Here is a 19,479-nt window from a genome sequence, read left to right on the forward strand (position 1 = left end):
GGACATGCCTCTGGCTATCTACTTACCTCACCTGAGTGTCACCAGGTTGTTTCTTGGTCTCCCCAAATAGTGCCACCATCTGAGGACCAAGCCATCGTTCATCACAATGTTGGATTTATTTCATGCTCAGACCACAGTGCGGTTTTTTTTTTTTTTTTTTTTTTTTTTTTTTTTTTTTTTTTTTTTTTTTTTTTTTTTTTTTTTTTTTTTTTTTTTTTTTTTTTTTTTTTTTTTTTTTTTTTTTTTTTTTTTTTGGCACAGATGAACCCTGGCCAGTGTTTGCAATCTCTCTTCTATTCGAATACCTCTGATGGGAGGGGGCTGACTCCACACTGAAGTAACTAATTACCCACTTAAGCCCAGAGGAGCTATGACAGAAAATAAACAAAGCACGTGGCAGGTCCACAGTCGGTGATTTTCATCAAGCTAAGCAGGGGGAACTATTTTTAGCGTAGCTTAGACCCAGAGGAAACTTCTGGGCTGGGGCAGGACAGAAAGCTTGTAATTATTTTCTTTTGTTTTGTTTGTTTGTTTCTTCTGTTCCCCCTTGGTTTTGTTCTTCAGTTTTTAACTTCCCAGTTACATTCAAATTTAAATACTAGTTTAACATTTTCTTGTACCAGAGCCTAATGAAAGTGAATTTAATTTTTCCGGTTCAGGCCCCCACTCTTCCGGTCACCAGCAGCCCAAGTGTAGAGGGTGGTCTTCAGGGAACTTAGTCTAATCGACAAGAGAGCCATTCCACCCCGGCATGTGTTCGAGCACATGGGAATGTCGTGCAGAATGAAGACTGTGCTCTCCCTCTTTATGAGTACCCCTTACCTGATGTGGCCTAACTCAGGTTGCTGTCTGCCAGCCATAAAACCCTGAAGGGGGAAAAAGCCGACTGGAGCATTGTGTCCAGGATGAGAAAGTCCAATTGTACTGTATCCAGCTTAATAAGAGCTTTGCTGAGTTAAACAGGGGCACCGACAGGTAGAAGACAGTTGTGAGCATGGCTGTGTTCTTCATTGGCTTCGTGGCTACCACTCTGATTTGGCAGATGCATTTTGTATGCATGGCCGCATCCCTCATACCTTTGATGGATACATGGAGACCAGGTGACCATGTAGACCAATCAAATGCTAGATAGGAAGGTCAACACCATTCAGGATTTCTCCATCAAGGGAGACCAAGACAAGAATGAGTGGAAACAGTGAGACCCTGCTGCTTGACAGCTCCCTCCTCTTACCTGGCATTCTGGAAGCCACTCTGTCCAATAAATATACTATTTAAATGACCAGTTAACATTAGACTTCCTATTTTGAAATAGAAAGGCTCTATTTTATGGCTTCTTAAAATTTTGTAACTCATTTTCCTTTTACATTGATACATAATAATTGTATATGCTGTATGCATTTGTGGAGCGCAGCATAGTATTTCTTTTTTTAATAATTTAAGTTTTCTGGATATTTTATTTACACTTCTTTTTAAAAAATTTTATTAGACATATTTCTTTACTTACATTTCAAATGTTATTCCTCTTCCCAGTTTCCTGTCCATAAGCCCCCATTCCCTCTCCTCCCCCTCCCCCTATACATCCCCCTTATTGCCCCTCCCCCCCGTATTCCCCTGCACTGGGGGTTCAACCTTGGTGGGACCAAGGGCTTCCCTTCCACTGGTGCCCCAACAAAGGTATTCTCTGCTACATGTGTAGTTGGAGCCTTGGGTTAGTCCATGTATAGTCTTTCCGTAGTGGTTTAGTCCCTGGAAGCTCTGGTTGGTTGGCATTGTTGTTCATATGGGGTTGCAAGCTCCTTCAACTCTTTCAATACTTCCTCTAATTCCCCCCAAGGGGGTTCTGTTCTCAGTTCAGTGGTTTGCTGCTAGCATTGACCTCCATATTGGACGTGCTCTGGATGTGTCTCTCAGGAGAGATCTATATCCAGTCTTTCAGCATGCATTTTTTTTTTAGCTTCATCAATCTTATCTAATTTTGGTGGCTGTATATATATATGAGACACATGTGGGACAGGCTCTGAATGGCCATTCCTTGAGTCGCTGCTCTAAACTTTGCTTCCATATCCCCTCCTATGGATATTTTTGTTCCCACTTTTAAGAAGGAGTGGGAGCATCCACATTTTGGTCATCCTCCTTCTTGAGCTTTCTGTGGTCTGTGGATTGCATCTTGGGTAATTCGAGCTTTTTGGCTAATATCCACTTATCAATGAGTGCATACCAAGTGTGTTTTTCTGTGATTGAATAACCTCACTCAGGATGATATTTTCCAGTTCCATCCATTTGCCTATGAATTTCATGAAGTCATTGTTTTTGATAGCTGAGTAGTACTCCATTGTGTAGATGTACCACATTTTTTGAATCCATTCTTCTATTGAAGGGCATCTGGGTTCTTTCCAGCTTCTGGCTATTATAAATAAGACTGCTATGAACATAGTGGAGCATGTGTCTTTGTTATATGTTGGAGCATCTTTTGGGTATATGCCTAAGAGAGGTATAGTTGGGTCCTCAGGGAGTGGAATGTCCAATTTTCTAAGGAACCTCCAGACTGATTTCCAGAGTGGTTGTACCAGTTTGCAATCCCACCAACAACGGAGGAGTGTTTCTCTTTCTCCACATCCTTGCCAGCATCTGCTATCACCTGAGTGTTTTATCTTAGCTGTTCTGACTGATGTGAGGTGAAATTTCAGGGTTGTTTTGATTTGCATTTTCCTGATGACTAACAGTGTTGAACATTTCTTTAGGTGCTTCTCAGCCATTCAGTATTCCTCAGTTGAGAATTCTTTGTTTAGCTCTTTACTCCCTTTTTTTAAAAATAGGATTATTTGATTCTCTGGAGTTCTTTGTATATATTAGATATTAGCCCTCTATCATATGTAGTATTGGTAAAGACCTTTTCCCAATATGTTGGTTGTCATTTTGTCCTATTAACAGTGTCCTTTGCCTTACAGAAACTTTGCAATTTTATGAGGTACCATTTGCCAATTCTTGATCTTAGAGCATAAATCATTGGTGTTCTGTTCAGGAAATTTTCTCCTGTGCCTATATGTTCAAGGCTCTTCCCCACTTTCTCTTTGATTAGTTTCAGTATATCTGGTTTTATGAGGTGGTCTTTGATCTACTTGGACTTGAGCTTTGTCCCAGGAGATAAGAAAGGGTCAATTTGCATTCTTCTACATGCTGACCTCCAGTTGAACCAGCACCATTCCTTGAAAATACTGTCTTTTTTTCCATTGGATAGTTTTAGCTCTTTTGTCAAAGATCAAGTGACCATAGGTGTGTGGGTTCATTTCTGGGTCTTCAATTCTGTTCCATTGGTCTACCTACCTGTCTGTGTACCAATACCATGCAGTTTTTATCACAATTGCTCTGTAATACAGCTTGAGGTCAGGGATGGTGATTCCCCCAGAAGTTCTTTCATTGTTGGGAATAGTTTTTGCTATCTTGGATTTTTTGTTATTCCAAATGAATGTGCAAATTGCTCTTTCTAACTCTATGAAGAATTGAGTTGGAATTTTGATGGGGATTTTATTGAATATGTAGATTGCTTTTGGCAAAATAGTCATTTTTACAATATTGATCCTGCCAATCCGTGAGCATGGGAGATCTTTCCATCTTCTGAGATTTTCTCCGATTTCTTTCTTCAGAGACTTGAAGTTCTTGTCATACAGATCTTTCACTTGCTTGGTTAGAGTCACACCACGGTATTTTATGTTATTTGTGACTATTGTGAAGGGTACACTTCCAATTTCTTTTCTCTCAGCCTGTTTATCCTTCGAGTAGAGGAAGGCCACTGCTTTGTTTGAGTTAATTTTACATCCAGCCAATTGTTGAAGTTGTTTATCGCTTACTAGTTTTCTGGTGGAACTTTTGTAATGCCACTATACTATCCTATCTTCTGCAAATAGTCCAGTTTGACTTCTTTCTTTCCAATTTGTATCCCTTTGACCTCTTTTTATTAAGCCTAATTGTTGTGGCTGGGACTTCAAGTACAGTAGTATTGAACAGGTAGGAGAGAGTGGGCAGTCATCTAGTCCCTGATATTAAGTAAGATTTAATTTATTGGTGACTACTGGTTTGCTGTATTTTGTTTATACTATGTTTAGGTATGGGCCTTGAATTCATGAATCTTTACAGGACTTTTTATGAAGGGGGTGTTGAATACAGGACAATTTCTTGAAAAATATATAGGTTGCAGATGAGTTTCAAAAATTGGTAATTTTGTTCTATTCATTTTGCTTCCTCTATATACAGTTCTATAGATTTGTCTAACCCATAGCACAAATCTTATTTTATGTTTGCAAAGCACTCGCCTCATAGACGGTGATGATTTCTGAATGTTCATGACTGAATATTAAGATTTGGTGCTGTTTCAGGAGGACCTGTGTTCAGTGAATGAGACCAGGCTTGAATGTGCAGAGCAGCTTGTAGTAGATGGCTTGCCAAAACTCAAGGGAGAGCACAGAGAGAATCAATGGCGACACAGAGAAGCACGCGTCTTGGTGACAGCAAGATCAATGCATCCCACTGGATTGGAGTCGAAAGCAGGAGTGGATGCAGTGCCTTTACCATAACTGGAAGGCACCAACTTATCTCTAAGTAACATCCAAGATGGCAAGCACATTCGGTGCCACAGTCTTCCTATAAAGCCCCGCCCACTTTAATGGCTTTATGCATTTATAGTGTGGTGGGGTCTTGTGTGGAGAAAAGTAACCAGGGTCAGTCGTGGTGGCAGTGACTCATGAGGGCAGTGATAAGGTAGCATTGACTCTCTACAGCATAAAAAATGGGACCCAATTGTGTTGCTCTAGAATAAATATATCCCTTCAGCTTCTGTATAGTCTTCATATACTGTACACCAGAGGCAGTGTTTCGACTTTCTAAAATATAATATTTTAAGTTAGAGCTGTTTTTATCTAATATGTATGGGTATTTGGCCTGCATGCTTGTTTATGTGCCACATGTGTGCCTGGCAAGAAGAGGGTCCAGAGTCCCTTGGGATTGGAGGTTACAGACTGTTTGGAACCACCATGTGCATGCTGGGAACAAACCCAGGACTTCTGGAAGAACAGTCAAGCATATACCTGAGTCAGCCCAGCCTTTCTTTTCCCTGCTAAGTTTGTGTCAGTCACACAACTGCCCCATAGCCTCTTCAGATTTCTCATTGTTGGAGGGTGACATCTAGTTTCCTTAAGGACTGTTGTCTCCTTTATGCTGTAGCCTGACTGAGCTTAGCCTCAGACTTCCCTATCCAATGAATCCCCCCTAAGGAATTAGCCTTGTGTGTGTGTGTGTGTGTGTGTACCATACCAGCTTTTTATGTTTTTCTTTGATTGTAGCATATATCACATTATTGTCAGACGTTCATTCACTTGTGTGCACCGTTTTATGACTTTTGATCATCAGTGCTTGACACATCGCGGGTTAAAAATTGTTTCTCTAATGATTATGTACTCCGGCCCCCCAGAGCCCTATATAATTATGATGCTTTTAAAGAATCCTTTAGTAAATGATACCCCTTTAAATCAAATGCTAATTGTAATTTTCAGGATATTTATTCCTAAATTGTTTCGATTCTTTTATGTATAGTTAATTAGCTTTAATACTGGCACCGTTTATCCTTGCAACGAATAAAACTGACCATTTCCCCTGTAGCAAATTACTGTAAACTTAGAGCAGCAGAAGTCTATTATTACCTGACGGCGTTGGAGGTCAGACACCTGAAATAGGTCTTACGGTGCCAGGGGCAATGTGCTGGCAGGACTGCCTTCCTTCTGGATGCTTCCAGGGAGAATCTGTTCCTTGGTTTTTTTGTACCTCCTGGAGGTTACATGCACTCCTTGGCTTGTGGCCACCATCCAGAGACTGCATTACTTTGACATCTGTTTCCGGGGTCATATCTCCTTCCCTGAGTCTCTTGCTTCCCCAGGTAAGGACTCCGATTGCACTGGGTTTGCTGAGAGAAGCCAGGATAGTCCCCCACTTCATGACCCTTCGTTTAATCACACCCTCAAAGTCCTTTTGCCATGCGATTTATCAGTAATTAGGACACAAAGCTGAGCGTGGTTTCTCACTGCTGTAAGCCTCACACTTTGGAAGTGGAGGCAGGAGCCCAGGAGTTCAGGATCATTTTTAGCGGCACAGCAATTTAATGCCAACCTGGGCTACATGGAATCCCGTCTCAAGAAAACCAAAGCAAATCAACACAAACCAAGACTGAATTTACAACCTTAGAACATGGACCTCTTTGTTTTGGCATTAATTCATCATCTACTTTAGGGATTAAATTAAAACTTCCTTGTTTCCTAAACAGAGTGTTCAAACAACTTAGTCCCTGAAAAAAACAAACCAAGGCGAGCAAGCGAGCAAGCAAACGAAAAAGCCAACCAACCAAACAAGACCCCCAAACCCCACCACACAGACTGCAGGATGCTCTCTCTGTAAAGTAAGCGTGAGTGAAGTGTTCATTTACATAGTCACTGACAGGATACTCTCCACGTGGAGAAACCCCACAGTATTGTATAATGAAGATGTATGCTTTACACTGGAGAAAGAATGTGAGCGTGAGAGATTGAGCATGTTGGGGGCCAGGCAAATGGTTCCACCTGTAAAGCGCCCGCTGCAAAATCGTGAGCAGCAGCTGAGTCCTTCTGTCCAGGACCCACGTAAAGGCTGGGAGTTATTGCGCATGTCTGTAATCTTCGTGCTTTGGGGAGGTGGAGTCAAATGAATCCCTGGCGCTTACTGGTCAGGCAGTCCAGCCAATCAGTGAACTTTGGATTCAGGGACAGCCCGTGCCTCAAAAAATAAAGCAGAGAGTGGTAGTGAAGATGACAGTGTCAACCTCTGGACTCTGCACGTGCACATTTGCACACCACATGTATAATGAAAATGATTAAACGTTGTTTATTGAGTTATAAGTGACATTCAAGTCTGTGTCAAAGCATTGAGTTTAAATTGTAAAATATAGAAGCTATGGGCTTCGCTGTATTTTGGGTCTTAAATGAATAAAATAATCAGCATAAGTTCTATAAGAATGAAAATGTACGTTTAGTAATAACAAGTCTTACTTAAGATCTTTTCAGTGGAGGACTTGGAAGGACCTCTTGGTTGACAGTTTCTCCAGGGCAGACATGCTCGCAGACATAAATGCCACAACCATAGAGAGCTCATTCTCAGCTTTAGAAATAAGCTCGATGCTCTCAAGATACATGGTCCACATCACAGAAAACCACAACTGAACACAGCACAGAGATCAAAGGATCCTGGGGAGCCCCACAGCAATGGATACATCTTCATCAGACCTCCAGCACCTAGGACTGCGGGACATCAATGAGGACAGGGTTTGAAATGACTGCAAATACCAGGGGACCAAGGAGTCTGCTGTGCGAATGTGTTTCCTAGAAACGGCTTCCAAAACCAGGACTCAGAGAATGACACTATCAATAGACATGCCAGTGCAGACGGGAAGTCTCCCTTCTAGACAGAGAACTGTAAGCTTCTAATGACGGCTGAGAGAGGGATAATTAGCCTCATTCAGGAAAGAACCCCCTAATTAATTACCCAATACACATAGTCATTCCTGAGATCATATACCATATACACACAAAGAATGAAAACAGACACAGCTGATTGTATTTGTATATTTGCGTGTGTGTGTATGTGTGTGTGTGTGTGTGTGTGTGTGTGTGTGTGTGTGTGTGTGTGTGTGTATGTGTCATACTCAAAGAAAAAGGTTATCAGTTTGAGGGAGAGAGGAAGGGTACTATGGGAGGAATTGGAGGGAATAAAGGGAAGACGAGAAGTGATGTAGTTATATTTTAATTAAAAGAGGCTAAATAAAAACAAAACAAAAAGATAGATGGTCAACAGAAAAACTGTATAAAAACATTCAATACTCCCCCCCCAAAAAAAAGAACCAAAAAAAAGTTCAATACTTAAAATATGCATCTTTCCACTTAACTCCTCTTGAGCTGTAAACGCTGCTGTCTTGCGTCATACGTCTTTTTACTGCACAGGTACAAAACTGTGGGAAACTAGGTTTTCTAAAATAGGAGTCTTGGGGCCATGGATTACTCACCTCTGCACTGGATGGAGCTGACTTTAAATCGCAACACAGGCGAAGTGAAGAGACACCCTGCTTTTATGGATGAAAAGCTGTGATGTCTTAAATGGTTTAGGGTAAGGTTTGTAGCCTGGATTTGCAAATGTATGCTCTTTCTTCCCCTTTAGCACTCTGTATCGTTACAGGAGACAGACACAGGGCTGTAAGCTCTGCTTCCTGAGATGATGTATGCTCTGGGGACCCTGATGGCGTTTGCTCCTTTTTGAGCATCTCTGACAGAGTTCATTTTGGTTCTCCAGCCTTAGGTGTTTACAGCAACCTAAGATGGGTATCTCAGGAGCGGTGAGCTTCTAGAGCACAGCAATAGAATGTTCTAGTGGCACTTGCGCACTTGCCCACACGAGTCGTTTGGAATTGTTAAAACCTCATGATTATTTTCATAGGGATGCTCAGCTCCTCTGCTTTTCATCAATTACTATGTTTTAGGGATTTCTAGAAAAACCTAGTTAATGGAACGTTCATTAGAAGAGAACCATGTTTTCAGGAGAAAGGGTGCGTTGACAAAAGAGTTTGTTGAAAGACTGATTTACCATAACGTAATTCTTAGTATAGCCAAGTGAGAAAAAGGTTGCGCCATGTTGGAGAATGAGAGAATGGTGGAGAAATCAGTCTTGGCCTGTGTAAGTTTATTAGTCTACTGATCTGAGAACATTCCCCACACAGTGGAGAAATCTATGTCTTGGGCTGTGCTATTAGTGATCTAGTCTGTGCTGCGTTGTTCGCTCACCGTCTACATTCTCCTACACTGTAGTATTCGGACAGGCTTTTAAAAGTTGTTAGAGGATTAAAAAAACCTGGCTTTAATCATGTTACATAACCCAGCTTTCCCAGGCACCCTTCTTCCAGCGGCCAAAGATGGGGTACCTTCCAGTAGCTGACAGGATGGGGGCAACTTCCCACTGAGAGGCTGGGCTCCTTAGCAGCTTGCTGAGTTTTCACAGAGGAATTAGCTGTCCCTGAGGAGTTAGCTGGTGCTTGACAGCTGCTGCTGATGCCAGAGTTTTGACATCAACTACTTTTTTAGGGTACGGATTTAAAGGAACTTGTGGGCTGCTGCTTTCATGAGAAGCTAGAAATAGCCTCACCTTAAAAAAATATTTATGAGACTGTGGCTGTCAAGGAATATACTACATGGGAAAAGTTTCCCGTACGTCAGGCCCTGTGTATACTGTGCACAGCTCTGCTTTGTTGAAAAGTCCATTCAGACTGAGAAGAACATTCGAAGAACAGTATACAGCACTCTATTTTTTTTTTTTTTACACTTGTTTGGATCAAATTTCATGTTTGTTAACATTTTCACCAAATTTAACATATGAATCCCGGACTTTTCATTATCTCTTTTATTTTTGAGTAGGTATTTTAAGGTGCCTCTACATTTTTTTTTAAACTAATCATTCCATTCGTTTACATCTCAAACGATATCCCACTTCCCGATTACCGATTACCCCTCCACAAACCACCCACCCCACATCCACTCTCTCCTCCCTTCCCTTTGCTCTATGAGGGTGCTCCCCCACCTCCCCACCTTCTCCCACCCCACCACTCCAGCATCTCCTTACACTGGGGCATCAAGCCTTCACAGGACCCAAGGGCCTCTCCTCCTATTGATGTCAGACAAGGCTATCCCCTGCTACATAGGTATCTGGAGCCATGGATTCCTCCCTGTACACTCCTTGGTAGGTGGTCTAGTCCCTGGGAAGGTGGTCCGACCAATCATTGTTCTTCTTATAGGATTGCCATCCCCCTCTGCTCCTCTAATCCTTCCGCCAGCTCCCCTACCAGGGCCTGTTCCTTGGGAGGTTAGGCCAGCAACTGCCTGAAACATCTGGGTTTTAGTTTGACTCTTCCTGTTTTATTGGCGAAATCCCTGAGGATACCTCCGGTTGTCTTTGCCTACTTTCTGTGATGTAACCGGCCTTCGGATCCGGTCGGCTGCTCGTCCTTCGGCCTCCCTGTAGTCTCCTCATTGATTCCGATGCCCCTTGACCCCAGCCAAGGCTCAAGGCTCAGTTGGATATGCCAGTAATGCCAGCTGAATACAGAGCTGGCCTGCCCATGTCATGTGCTTGTGCACGTGTGTAGTGGGTAAGTCGTTAAGGGCCCATGAGGTGGCTCGGCGGGCCAAGGTGCTTCCTGCCCAGTGATGTGAATCTGACGACCTGAGTTCCGTTCCCGGAACCCACTTCAGTGTAGGAGAGAGCCCACTCCACAAGGTTGCCCTCTGTCCTCTGTGTGTGTTCCTGACACCGGACTCCTCACACATAATACATACAATAAACTATAAAGAAAAGTAAGATAGAACATCTCATGGCTCAAACTAGTTAAACCAGGATACTTTAATCCCACCTATTTTTTTCATGGTGCCGGGAGTAGAACTCATGCGCACCCAAAACCTCTGCTGTTTCCTCTCTTTTCCTCACTTCCCGTCCTCTACTCCCCTCCCCATTGAACCCAGGGCTTCACAGTACGAAGCAAGTTCTCTGCCACCATGGTATATCCCCAGTCCCAGCCTCATGGGTTTGAGTGTAGTAACAGAAGCAACACGACATAACAATAAAGATTATTTGCCTTAGTCCTTTAGTATCTAGTATTCAAGTTTGCATAGACAAAATAAAAAAGTTGGCTATTCTTACTGATGTCTTCCTCTGAAGGGATTGCTGGGTGAACCACACTCCTCTGTTCAAAAGCACTGTAATTCCATGTCAGATTTCAAACTGCTTTTCTGTTGTTGTTGTGGATGGCTAAGCTGACCTTTTTCCTTCTCTTCTTTCCCTTAATATAATTTATATATCTCTATATGATATGATATATAATTATATTCCCTGGGCATAATTGAGAGCCACGAAAACAACTGTTTCTAGGTCTGTGAAATTCTTGCAACTCTTTTTGCCCTAGAGATTTGAAGACATGTAAATTACAGTCCTTGTTGTGTTGAGTGTGCATTATTATGACATTAAAGAATCCTACGTGTGGCTCAGTAGGGCAGTGCTGGCCCCCCAGGTCTGAAGACTTGATTTTGATGTGTAGAACCCATTTTGGAAGGAGCGAGACAACCGTTGAAAGTTGTCCTCGAGCATCCACATGCGTAGTATGTCCTGTGCACACCTGCACTGACACATATGCATGTAACACATGATAGGCATAACTAAAAGAAAAGTCGAAAGTCCTCTATTTATGGAACACTTTCAACTATATAAAGCTTACAAGTTAAGACGTGGTCTAATTGAGGTTTACGGGAAGTGTAATGGAGGAATGAGTTATGCTAGGCAGGGGTTTTCTCTCCTCCTGGCGATTTATCCAGGCTCGCCCATGTGCATTGCTCACACTCGTTTGCCTTAATTTACATAACAGAGGAGAGGGGCTTATATTCTTACTCCTTAACTCTTTCTCTATATGATGTTTATATTCTCTATGTCTCAATGCTTGGAGAATAAGGGAACGAGAGCAGACCCTGTGAGGAATCCATTGTCCATTTTTGAAGAGTCATTTTCTGACAGAAGGAACTTAACAGAGCAAAGGTTGACTTTAGTTTATGGTTTCCATTGGGTCTCCGACCATCACAATAGGCTGTGTGTGTGTGTGTGTGTGTGTGTGTATGTGTGTGTGTGTGTGTGTGTGCTTCCTTCGAATGATAGCAGGCAGGAAGGAGAGGTCACAGGCTGGATCCTGGGGTATGTGTAACTTTCAAAAGCTGGATCCCAGTAGCTTCCTTCTGTCCTACTTCATAAAGAATTCACAACCTCAAAATAGTGCCAGAACTGTGTAGGAGCCATTTCATATTTCCAATCGTAACAGCTCTTTTCAGTAGCCCCATACATGTCCTCCTGAGGGATGCTATGGGTAGGCTGGCTGGTTCAGAGAGGCTGTAGGCACAAGGATAGATTCCGTGTGCTCTAGTGTGTAGAAGATTTGCCAGCAGCTGATGCTGGGGCTCAAGTCTACAAGTGAGCAGAACTATGATGGGGTCACATGACCTGTATGTAGATGTGAAAAGTGTGTGGTGAATAGTGTGGGATCGTCGGTGGGAGTTGAGGCAAGGTGTGTAGGGGGAGGAGGTGCTGTCCTGTTCCCAGTTCTCTGTCCTGCTCCTTCCGAGAACCAGGAATGGTCCTAAGATGGGCGAGGTTTCTAGTGCCATGGCTGGTTAAGTGATACTCTGTTTACTTTCTATAAACTGAAGATGGTGTTATCATGTAGGGCATCCCTGACATTACAGGAAGACCTGATACTCGCTCGGAAGCATCAATGTTATTTTCTGATTATTCATTTGATGATGACTTGCACTGCCCTGCTTCTCTAGCAAAGTGTTACCTTCCTGTTTGTGCCAGCAGGTGCCGTCTACTCGGTCCTCGAGAAGTCTCACCCTCCTTCCATCCACGCATGGCATTGCTTTCTCCGGGTGATTTTTGACATTGCTGCAGTGTTGCTGACCTTACCGTTTTAGCTGATTGGGAGTACGCCGTGCTCCAGGGGACTACTGCGTGAGAACATGTAGTTTTGTGTAACTTCTGCGGTGTCCCCCACCAGGTCTCTGGGAATGTACGTGTTCATCCAGGCACCTGTTCTTTTTTTTTTTTTTTTTCCTTTTTTTTTTTTTTTTTTTTTGGAGCTGGGGACAGACCCCTAGGGCCTTGTGCTTGCTAGGCAGGCGGTTACCCGCAAGGCTAAATCCCCCCAAAGGCACCCCTGGTTTTTACTTCTTAGCCTCGAGGCCTGCTGTGGGGATAGGATGATCTGACAGACCTCATCTTAAATGCTTTGTACCTCAGAGTCCACCCTCTGATCACAGAACTGGGAAGGTGCTGGTTCCACCTATCTATAAAGCCAACTCTACACTGGTTCTTCCTGGTTACGAGGAACACAGATACTCTATTTCTTTACTCTAGTTTCGGCTGGGTACCTGTTACTTCCCACTGAAACATGGACTTAGTGAGGAACCTTCCTCTTCTTTCCCATTTTCACTCATTCTTCTAGACTCAGTTTCAGCAAAAATCCCTTCTTGCCCCTTAGACCATACTGAGCTTTCTTTCTCTGTTCTATCATTGGATACTTTGTTTTTAGTCTGTAACATATTGACAGCCTTAAGGTTCCTGCATAAGTGGTGTCTCTCACTACATTGTACTTCTTGTTTATAAATGCTGTAACTCCATAGGATTAGCACAGCTCAGGTGCAGGACAGCCAGCGGTTGCTGCCTACACGGGAATGACAAAGCGATGGTTAACTTTATGGCGTGCCAATGTCTCCTTAGCAAAGCTCTTGGCTTTAGCAGGGCAGTGCCTCAGATGCCACTTTTGTCATTCTATTCTTGTCTAAGTGTCATCTTTAAATGAATAAAGATTGTTTAGAAAATATAGACCATAAAAGTATCATGCAGAGCGATTCTTATAATCCTTCCACCCCATATATCTTTGAAGAAATTTATGAGATATGCATTTTCTCAAAATTGTCAAGAGTGAAGATCACAAGGGGTGAAAAAGCCAGAAAACGTTGCTCCTATTCGTTCCCACAGATCAATTAGCAGATTGCATAGGCTCTCATTTTTAGGGACTCCCCACATCTGACTCTTTAAGAAGGAGTTTAGTAGGTTGTCAAAAACTTTCTTGTCATCCCGTTTAGTGTCTCTGGGACACCCCCTGAAATAGCCGGCTTAAGCTCGACCCGTAGTTCATTTGCTGGGAATCCCTCAGGAACTGAGTATGCGTCAAGCTCCTTAGCAGTGAGGATCTTCTCAGTTCTGGGTGGATGCGTCTGGGAAGTGAACAGGTGCACTGGGGACGGAATTTACCTCACTCAGAGGGAGGGTCAGGCAGGGAGACAGCGCAGAGCCCTAGTTACCTACAAAAAAGCCTTCAGGGAGCAACTGTCCATACCTGTACAAATGAGTAGGAAGTACAAGACTGGACGGTTCTAACCAGAAACGGCCATCTGCACGTATAATAGCCATTTGGTTCGTGCGACGTCCCCATCTGTCCCTCAATGAGCCCGAAGCGCTAAGCTGGTGGAAAGCAAAGACACGGGAGGAGCCCAGCGGTGCCCCGTCCTGTGATGCCAGCATTCCATTCTGCCCTATAAACGGCTCAAGTGACCCCGTGGTCATCTTTGGGAAGAAGGACATCAAAAAAAAAAAAAAAAAAAAAAGGGCATCGTTCAGAGTGTACACTTGGAAGAGTGTGAGGGAGTGTCTTGGACTGTTTGAATGGCTTATTTAATTTAGATTTCAGAGAAAGACCTTTTGTTTAATTCTTCAGGGAAATGGAACAACACTAACTTTTTTTCCCTTCAGAAACTTGTCAGCATCTAAAGCTCTGTGTTTGTTTCATGGCGACAAAGTGTCACTTCTTGTTTACGGAGTGAAACCACTAATTTCTCAGTACAGAGTGAGTCTCTGGGGAGACGCAGCTGTAGCTTCTGTGTAGCTGGGGGGGCTCAGCTGACAAACTTACGTTAAACTTTCCTTTTGTTCTGTCTTCATGTTCATCTTTGCGATGAGCTTCAGGCCTTGATTGTCCTGTCTGATGTTGGGACATTTAGGGTGAAGTACTTCTCTCTAACCTTGCTTACAGGTGGACCCTATGGAGTTTGGGCTGTTTTGGGGTTTCATTATCATGGAGATTGTGAGATTCGTCGGAAGTTCTGTGCATTCAAGTCCTTCAGGAGTCTTCTGCACTCCAGTGGTTTCACAGTTTTCTGTTTGTTTTACGTTTATCTCCACAGTGTCTTAAGGGTTTCTTGGGAGAAGAGCTTACGAGCATTCTCGATTTTTATTTTTCTTTTTCTTTCAGAGCTGGGGACCAAACCCAGGGCCTTGCGCTTGCTAGGCCTTGCGCTCTACCACTGGGCTAAATCCCCAACCCTGAATTCTCGATTTTAAATAGATTTTCCTATAGTTTTTCTTTATTAATTTTCCCTAATCTTCTTCAATGTGTTTTGTCTTTCTTCTCTATCCCAACCCCTGCTTGGGATTCAAAAGCACTGGTTCTACATAAATTAAAACTAAAACAAAAGCAAAAACAAAAAAACCAACCAACCACCTAACCTACCTACCTTTTGGCATTGTTTAAATGATGTCTTTTGCTTTGTTTGGTTAAACAGCCCGCATGACCTTGCTCAATGGCAGTTTTCACAGGTTTTCTTCTGGTAGAAGAACCGTTTAGACATTCTTACCCAGCAGGGATGTTTGTTGTGCAGGTGGCTAACACCTTGTTGTTCAGGCTCTGAAGCCTTGGTGTAGCCTACAGATGAGAAGTTTTGGGTCAACCAGAACCACCGTTTTGTACCCACACTCCAGAAGCTCTTTTCTGTGGTAGGACTTTGGGCATCTTAGCTGACCCTTGGGGCAAACACTTTGTGATTATAAAATTAGAATGATTTTCAATGGCGGGATGAGGAAGTAGAGGTTGGCTTTGCCTTCACCGGTACTTTTCTCATGGTTTAATTGAAAGTAGATTGTTCTTCCATACAATACTTACCAACCACAGTCCTTTCTCCCTCCCTCCACTCCTCCTAGCTTCCCACCTTCTTTCCTATTCTTCCTCCATTTCCTCTTCAGTAAAGAGCGGGCCCCCCAAGAGATAGTAACCAAACGGCACAAAACAAGATACAGTAAGACTCATGCCCTCATATCAAGGCTTGACAAAGCAACCCAACAGGAGGAAAAGAGACTCAAGAGCAGGCAAAAGAGTCAGATATACACCTGCTCATGCTGTTAGGAGTTTCATAAGAACGCGGAGCTAACAGTCATGACATAGACGTACAGGACCTGGTGCAGACCTACGTTTTCTCTTTCAGCCTCTGTGAGCCCATGTGAGCCCTGCCTACTGGATTCAAAGGGCTTTGTTTTCCTAGTGTCTTCCGTCCCCTCTGATTCCTACAGCCTTTTCTCCCCCTCTTCCCTGGTATTCCCCAGTCTCTGAGGGGAGAAGACCCAAGGGAGACCTTCGATTTTAGCCTGCTAATTTTCAAACTAACTTATTTGTAGAGTTGGGTAAGACTTTTATGAGCAAGTTAGTGTTCCTTGCTGTGTTACCTTACAGGGGAAATCATTAAGCATATTCGTGTCATGTCTGTGAATTATTAATGATAGCAAATGGTTAATGTTATTTTTGATTATCATACTTGCAGGGAGGTATCCCAGATGCCCTTGGTTCTGCTTTGCTTTTGCTTCAGTTTCCTTTATGTATGGGTGTGGGAAAGCAGTTCAACATTTACTGGGTCTTTGTTAAAATCGGTGTACTTCTATTTGACAGATTGTATCATTACTAATTGAGGGAAGAAAGTCTAAGTTGTGGTTGACACTTTTGGACTGGGTTTCTTTTTTTTTTATCAATTATTTTATTTATTTACATTTGAAATGTTATTCTGAAACATTTACATTGAAATGTTTCCTGGCCCCCCCTCCACAAACCCCACTCCCCTCCCCTTCTCCTCTAAGAGGGTGCTCCTCCACCCATTCACTCCCATCTCCCCCCTCTAACATCCCCCTTTTCTGGCCCATCAAGCTACCACAGGACCAAGTACTATGACAGTGGCATAGCATGAAGTATTTTAGAAACTCAATCTGTTTCCCTGATGTCTAAGGGTGTTGAACATTTCTTTAAGCGCTTCTCAGACATTCCAGATTCCTCAGTTAAAAATTCTCTGTTTAACTGTATAGCCCATTTTTAAATTGGGTTATTTGGCTTTCTGGAGTCTAACTTCTTGAGTGGGTGCCATGCTCTACCCTCTCTGCCTTATTTCCTCAAGTCAGGTTCTTTCCCTGAACCTGGAGTGAGGCTGTCAGCTAATAAGCTGACCTTAGCAGTCCTCTAGGGCTGTGGGGCTACTGGTATCACTTGACCATGCCTGGCCTTTTTAATTCTTTTCTCATGGGATACATTAAGACTACAGTTTTCTCATTAGGGATTTAGCTCAGAGGTAGAGCGCTTTGCCTAGGATTCCTGGTTTCCCCAGCTCCTCGAAAAAAAGAACCAAAAAAAAAAAAAAAAAAAAAAGACTACAGTTTTCTCTCCCTCCACTCCTCCCAGTCCCTCCCATCTCCCTCAGATTCACTTCTCCTCCATTTATCTTCAGAATAGAGTAGGCTTCCCAGGGATATCCACCGAACGTGGAGTAATAATTGCAGTGAGGCTCGGCACAAACCCTCATACCAAAGCTGCCTGAGAACCCAGTAGGAGGAAAAGGGTCCCAAGAGCAGGCAAAAGAGTCAGAGACACCCATACCTACATGGTTAGGAGTCCCGCAGGAACATCTAAATATACAAACATAACTTGTATGTAGAGGACCTCGATCAGAGCATGCAGGCTCAGTGGTTGTTTCAGTCTCTGTGAGACCCTAAGAGCCCTGCTTAGTTGATTCTGCGGGCTGTGTTCTCCTGTGTCCTTGACCCCCTCTGGTTCTCACAATCCTTTCTCTCTCTCTCCTGTGGGGTTCTCTGAGCTCCCCTAATGTTTGGCCATGGGTCTCTGCATCTGCGTCCATCAGTTGCTGGTTGAAGCTCTCTGATGACAGTTAGCCTAGGCACTGATCTATGAGTATAACAGAATACCATTAGGAATAATTTTGTGGACTTTTTTTTTTGTCTAGTCACTTTTGGTTCAATCTTAAGTCTCTGGGCTATGCAGCCTCTGGTTCTTGGCCATCCATATGCCTGACGTTTTAGTTACGTTCACACTTATTCTTTATTAAATTAAAAAAAAATAGCCTTCAGAGTAACGGGGTTTCATTATGGTATCTTCTTACACAGTTTTTCTTTTCTTTAAAAAAATTAAAACTACTTTTATAATGATACTTATTCATTTATTTATTAATTTAAAATTTGAGCTTATTCGATTGCTAGCTCCCGTTTTGGTTTGGTAATCTTTTCAGGTCATCATTTTCAGTGATCAAATAGTCTCCCCTCAGGGTATGCCAACAAGTTTAATATTTTAGGCTGCTCAGAATAGTTAGACAACTATACGTGCATGGAGATAATTTCCATGTGAGGTCGGGCTCCACAGTGGCAGTTTGCACAAGGAACGTTCTTTGTATGTAAACATGTAACACGTTTGTATGTGTGCACATGTTCATACGTGTGCACATGTTCATACGTGTGCAGATGCAGCTGTACACACTTGCACGTGGTGGCCAGAGATCAGCCACCATTGTCATTTCTCAGGAGCTGTCCATCTTATGTTTTTTTGTCTCTCGCTGCCTGGAACTTTTCAAATAGGCAAGGCTACCTGGCTGGCAAGGCCCAGGGATGCTGTCCTTGGCTCATCAGTGCTGGGGTAATAACAGCACCCAACACAGCAGCTTTTAAAACCTGCATTCTGGGGATCAAACGGACAGGACGTTTGTGAGGCAATCACTTTGCCTGCTGGGTCATCTCTCCAGCCCTGAAGGGTCATGGATTTAGGGAGGGGCACTATGTGTCATCACTGCCTAAAGACCAGCCCATGACGGGTGAGGATAGAGAAGACAAGAAACGTGTGACAAGGACATCACAGTCTCCTGTATACTTCAGCTCTGTGTGTTTAGGGCGAGCCTCTGGTCAAAAAGGCAAAAGCTTTCCCAGTATTGCCTCAGATGATGAATGAGTCCATTTAAAAACGAACGAGATGAGCCAACACAGAGAACTATGCTGCCAGGGTCCATTTGGAAGGAGGTTGTTTATCATTTCCCTATTATATTTTCATTTCACGTGTATTCCGTTTCCTGGCTTTATGCAGAGTGTAAACTGAGGAATATTGGTTCTATTCATAAGAGCTAAAGGAAGTCTGTGATATTAAGTCAAGACTTGTTATTTTAGAAAACCAGGAGAGATTCGCCTTATTGCTGGCTTGATGGACATACTCTGTATGTAGATTTTTTTTAAGGTAGAATAAGAAACACACTGGGAGGGTGTATTAAAACAGCTCCCAGGAAAGCCTTCAATTCGTTTTCCTTAAAAAAATCTTATTTGGCATTTCATACGAGACAAACAGAACCATGCAAAAACCGGTAAATGTTTCAGTTCGTCTCAGGAGCAAAAGCGTTTGTACTGTGGAGTTTGAGAGTATTCTCCCTGCGTTGTATCCCTCTACTCTCCCAGATGGGAGATGTATTCCTCTCCTCTTCCCATCCCCCAATGAATTGCAAAGCACAGACGAACTCTGTTACCCAGTGGTACAATCATCTCCCCACCAAGTTCTGGTTCCCAGAAAGCACCTATGTCTCTTGCCTATATTTCTATCTTTTTTTTTTAAGATTTATTTATTTATTATATGTAAGTACACCATCACTGTCTTCAGATACACCAGAAGAGGGCATCAGATTTCATTACAGATGGTTGGGAGCCACCATGTGGTTGCCAGGATTTGAACTCAGGACCTCTGGAGGA

General features: G+C 43.0%; 1 protein-coding gene and 1 pseudogene across 1 annotated transcript in view; both read left to right on the top strand.

Annotated features, from left to right (window-relative positions):
• LOC116913839 overlaps positions 1-1,199 on the top strand; it is a 36,757-nt pseudogene extending 35,558 nt beyond the window's left edge.
• Positions 1-19,479, top strand: part of Tbc1d4 (TBC1 domain family member 4) — a 187,562-nt gene that overhangs the window by 44,836 nt on the left and 123,247 nt on the right. The gene's annotated exons all lie outside the window — the stretch shown is intronic.

The sequence above is a fragment of the Rattus rattus genome, chromosome 12 (assembly GCF_011064425.1).
Source record: "Rattus rattus isolate New Zealand chromosome 12, Rrattus_CSIRO_v1, whole genome shotgun sequence".
Classification (NCBI taxonomy): Eukaryota; Metazoa; Chordata; class Mammalia; order Rodentia; family Muridae; genus Rattus; species Rattus rattus.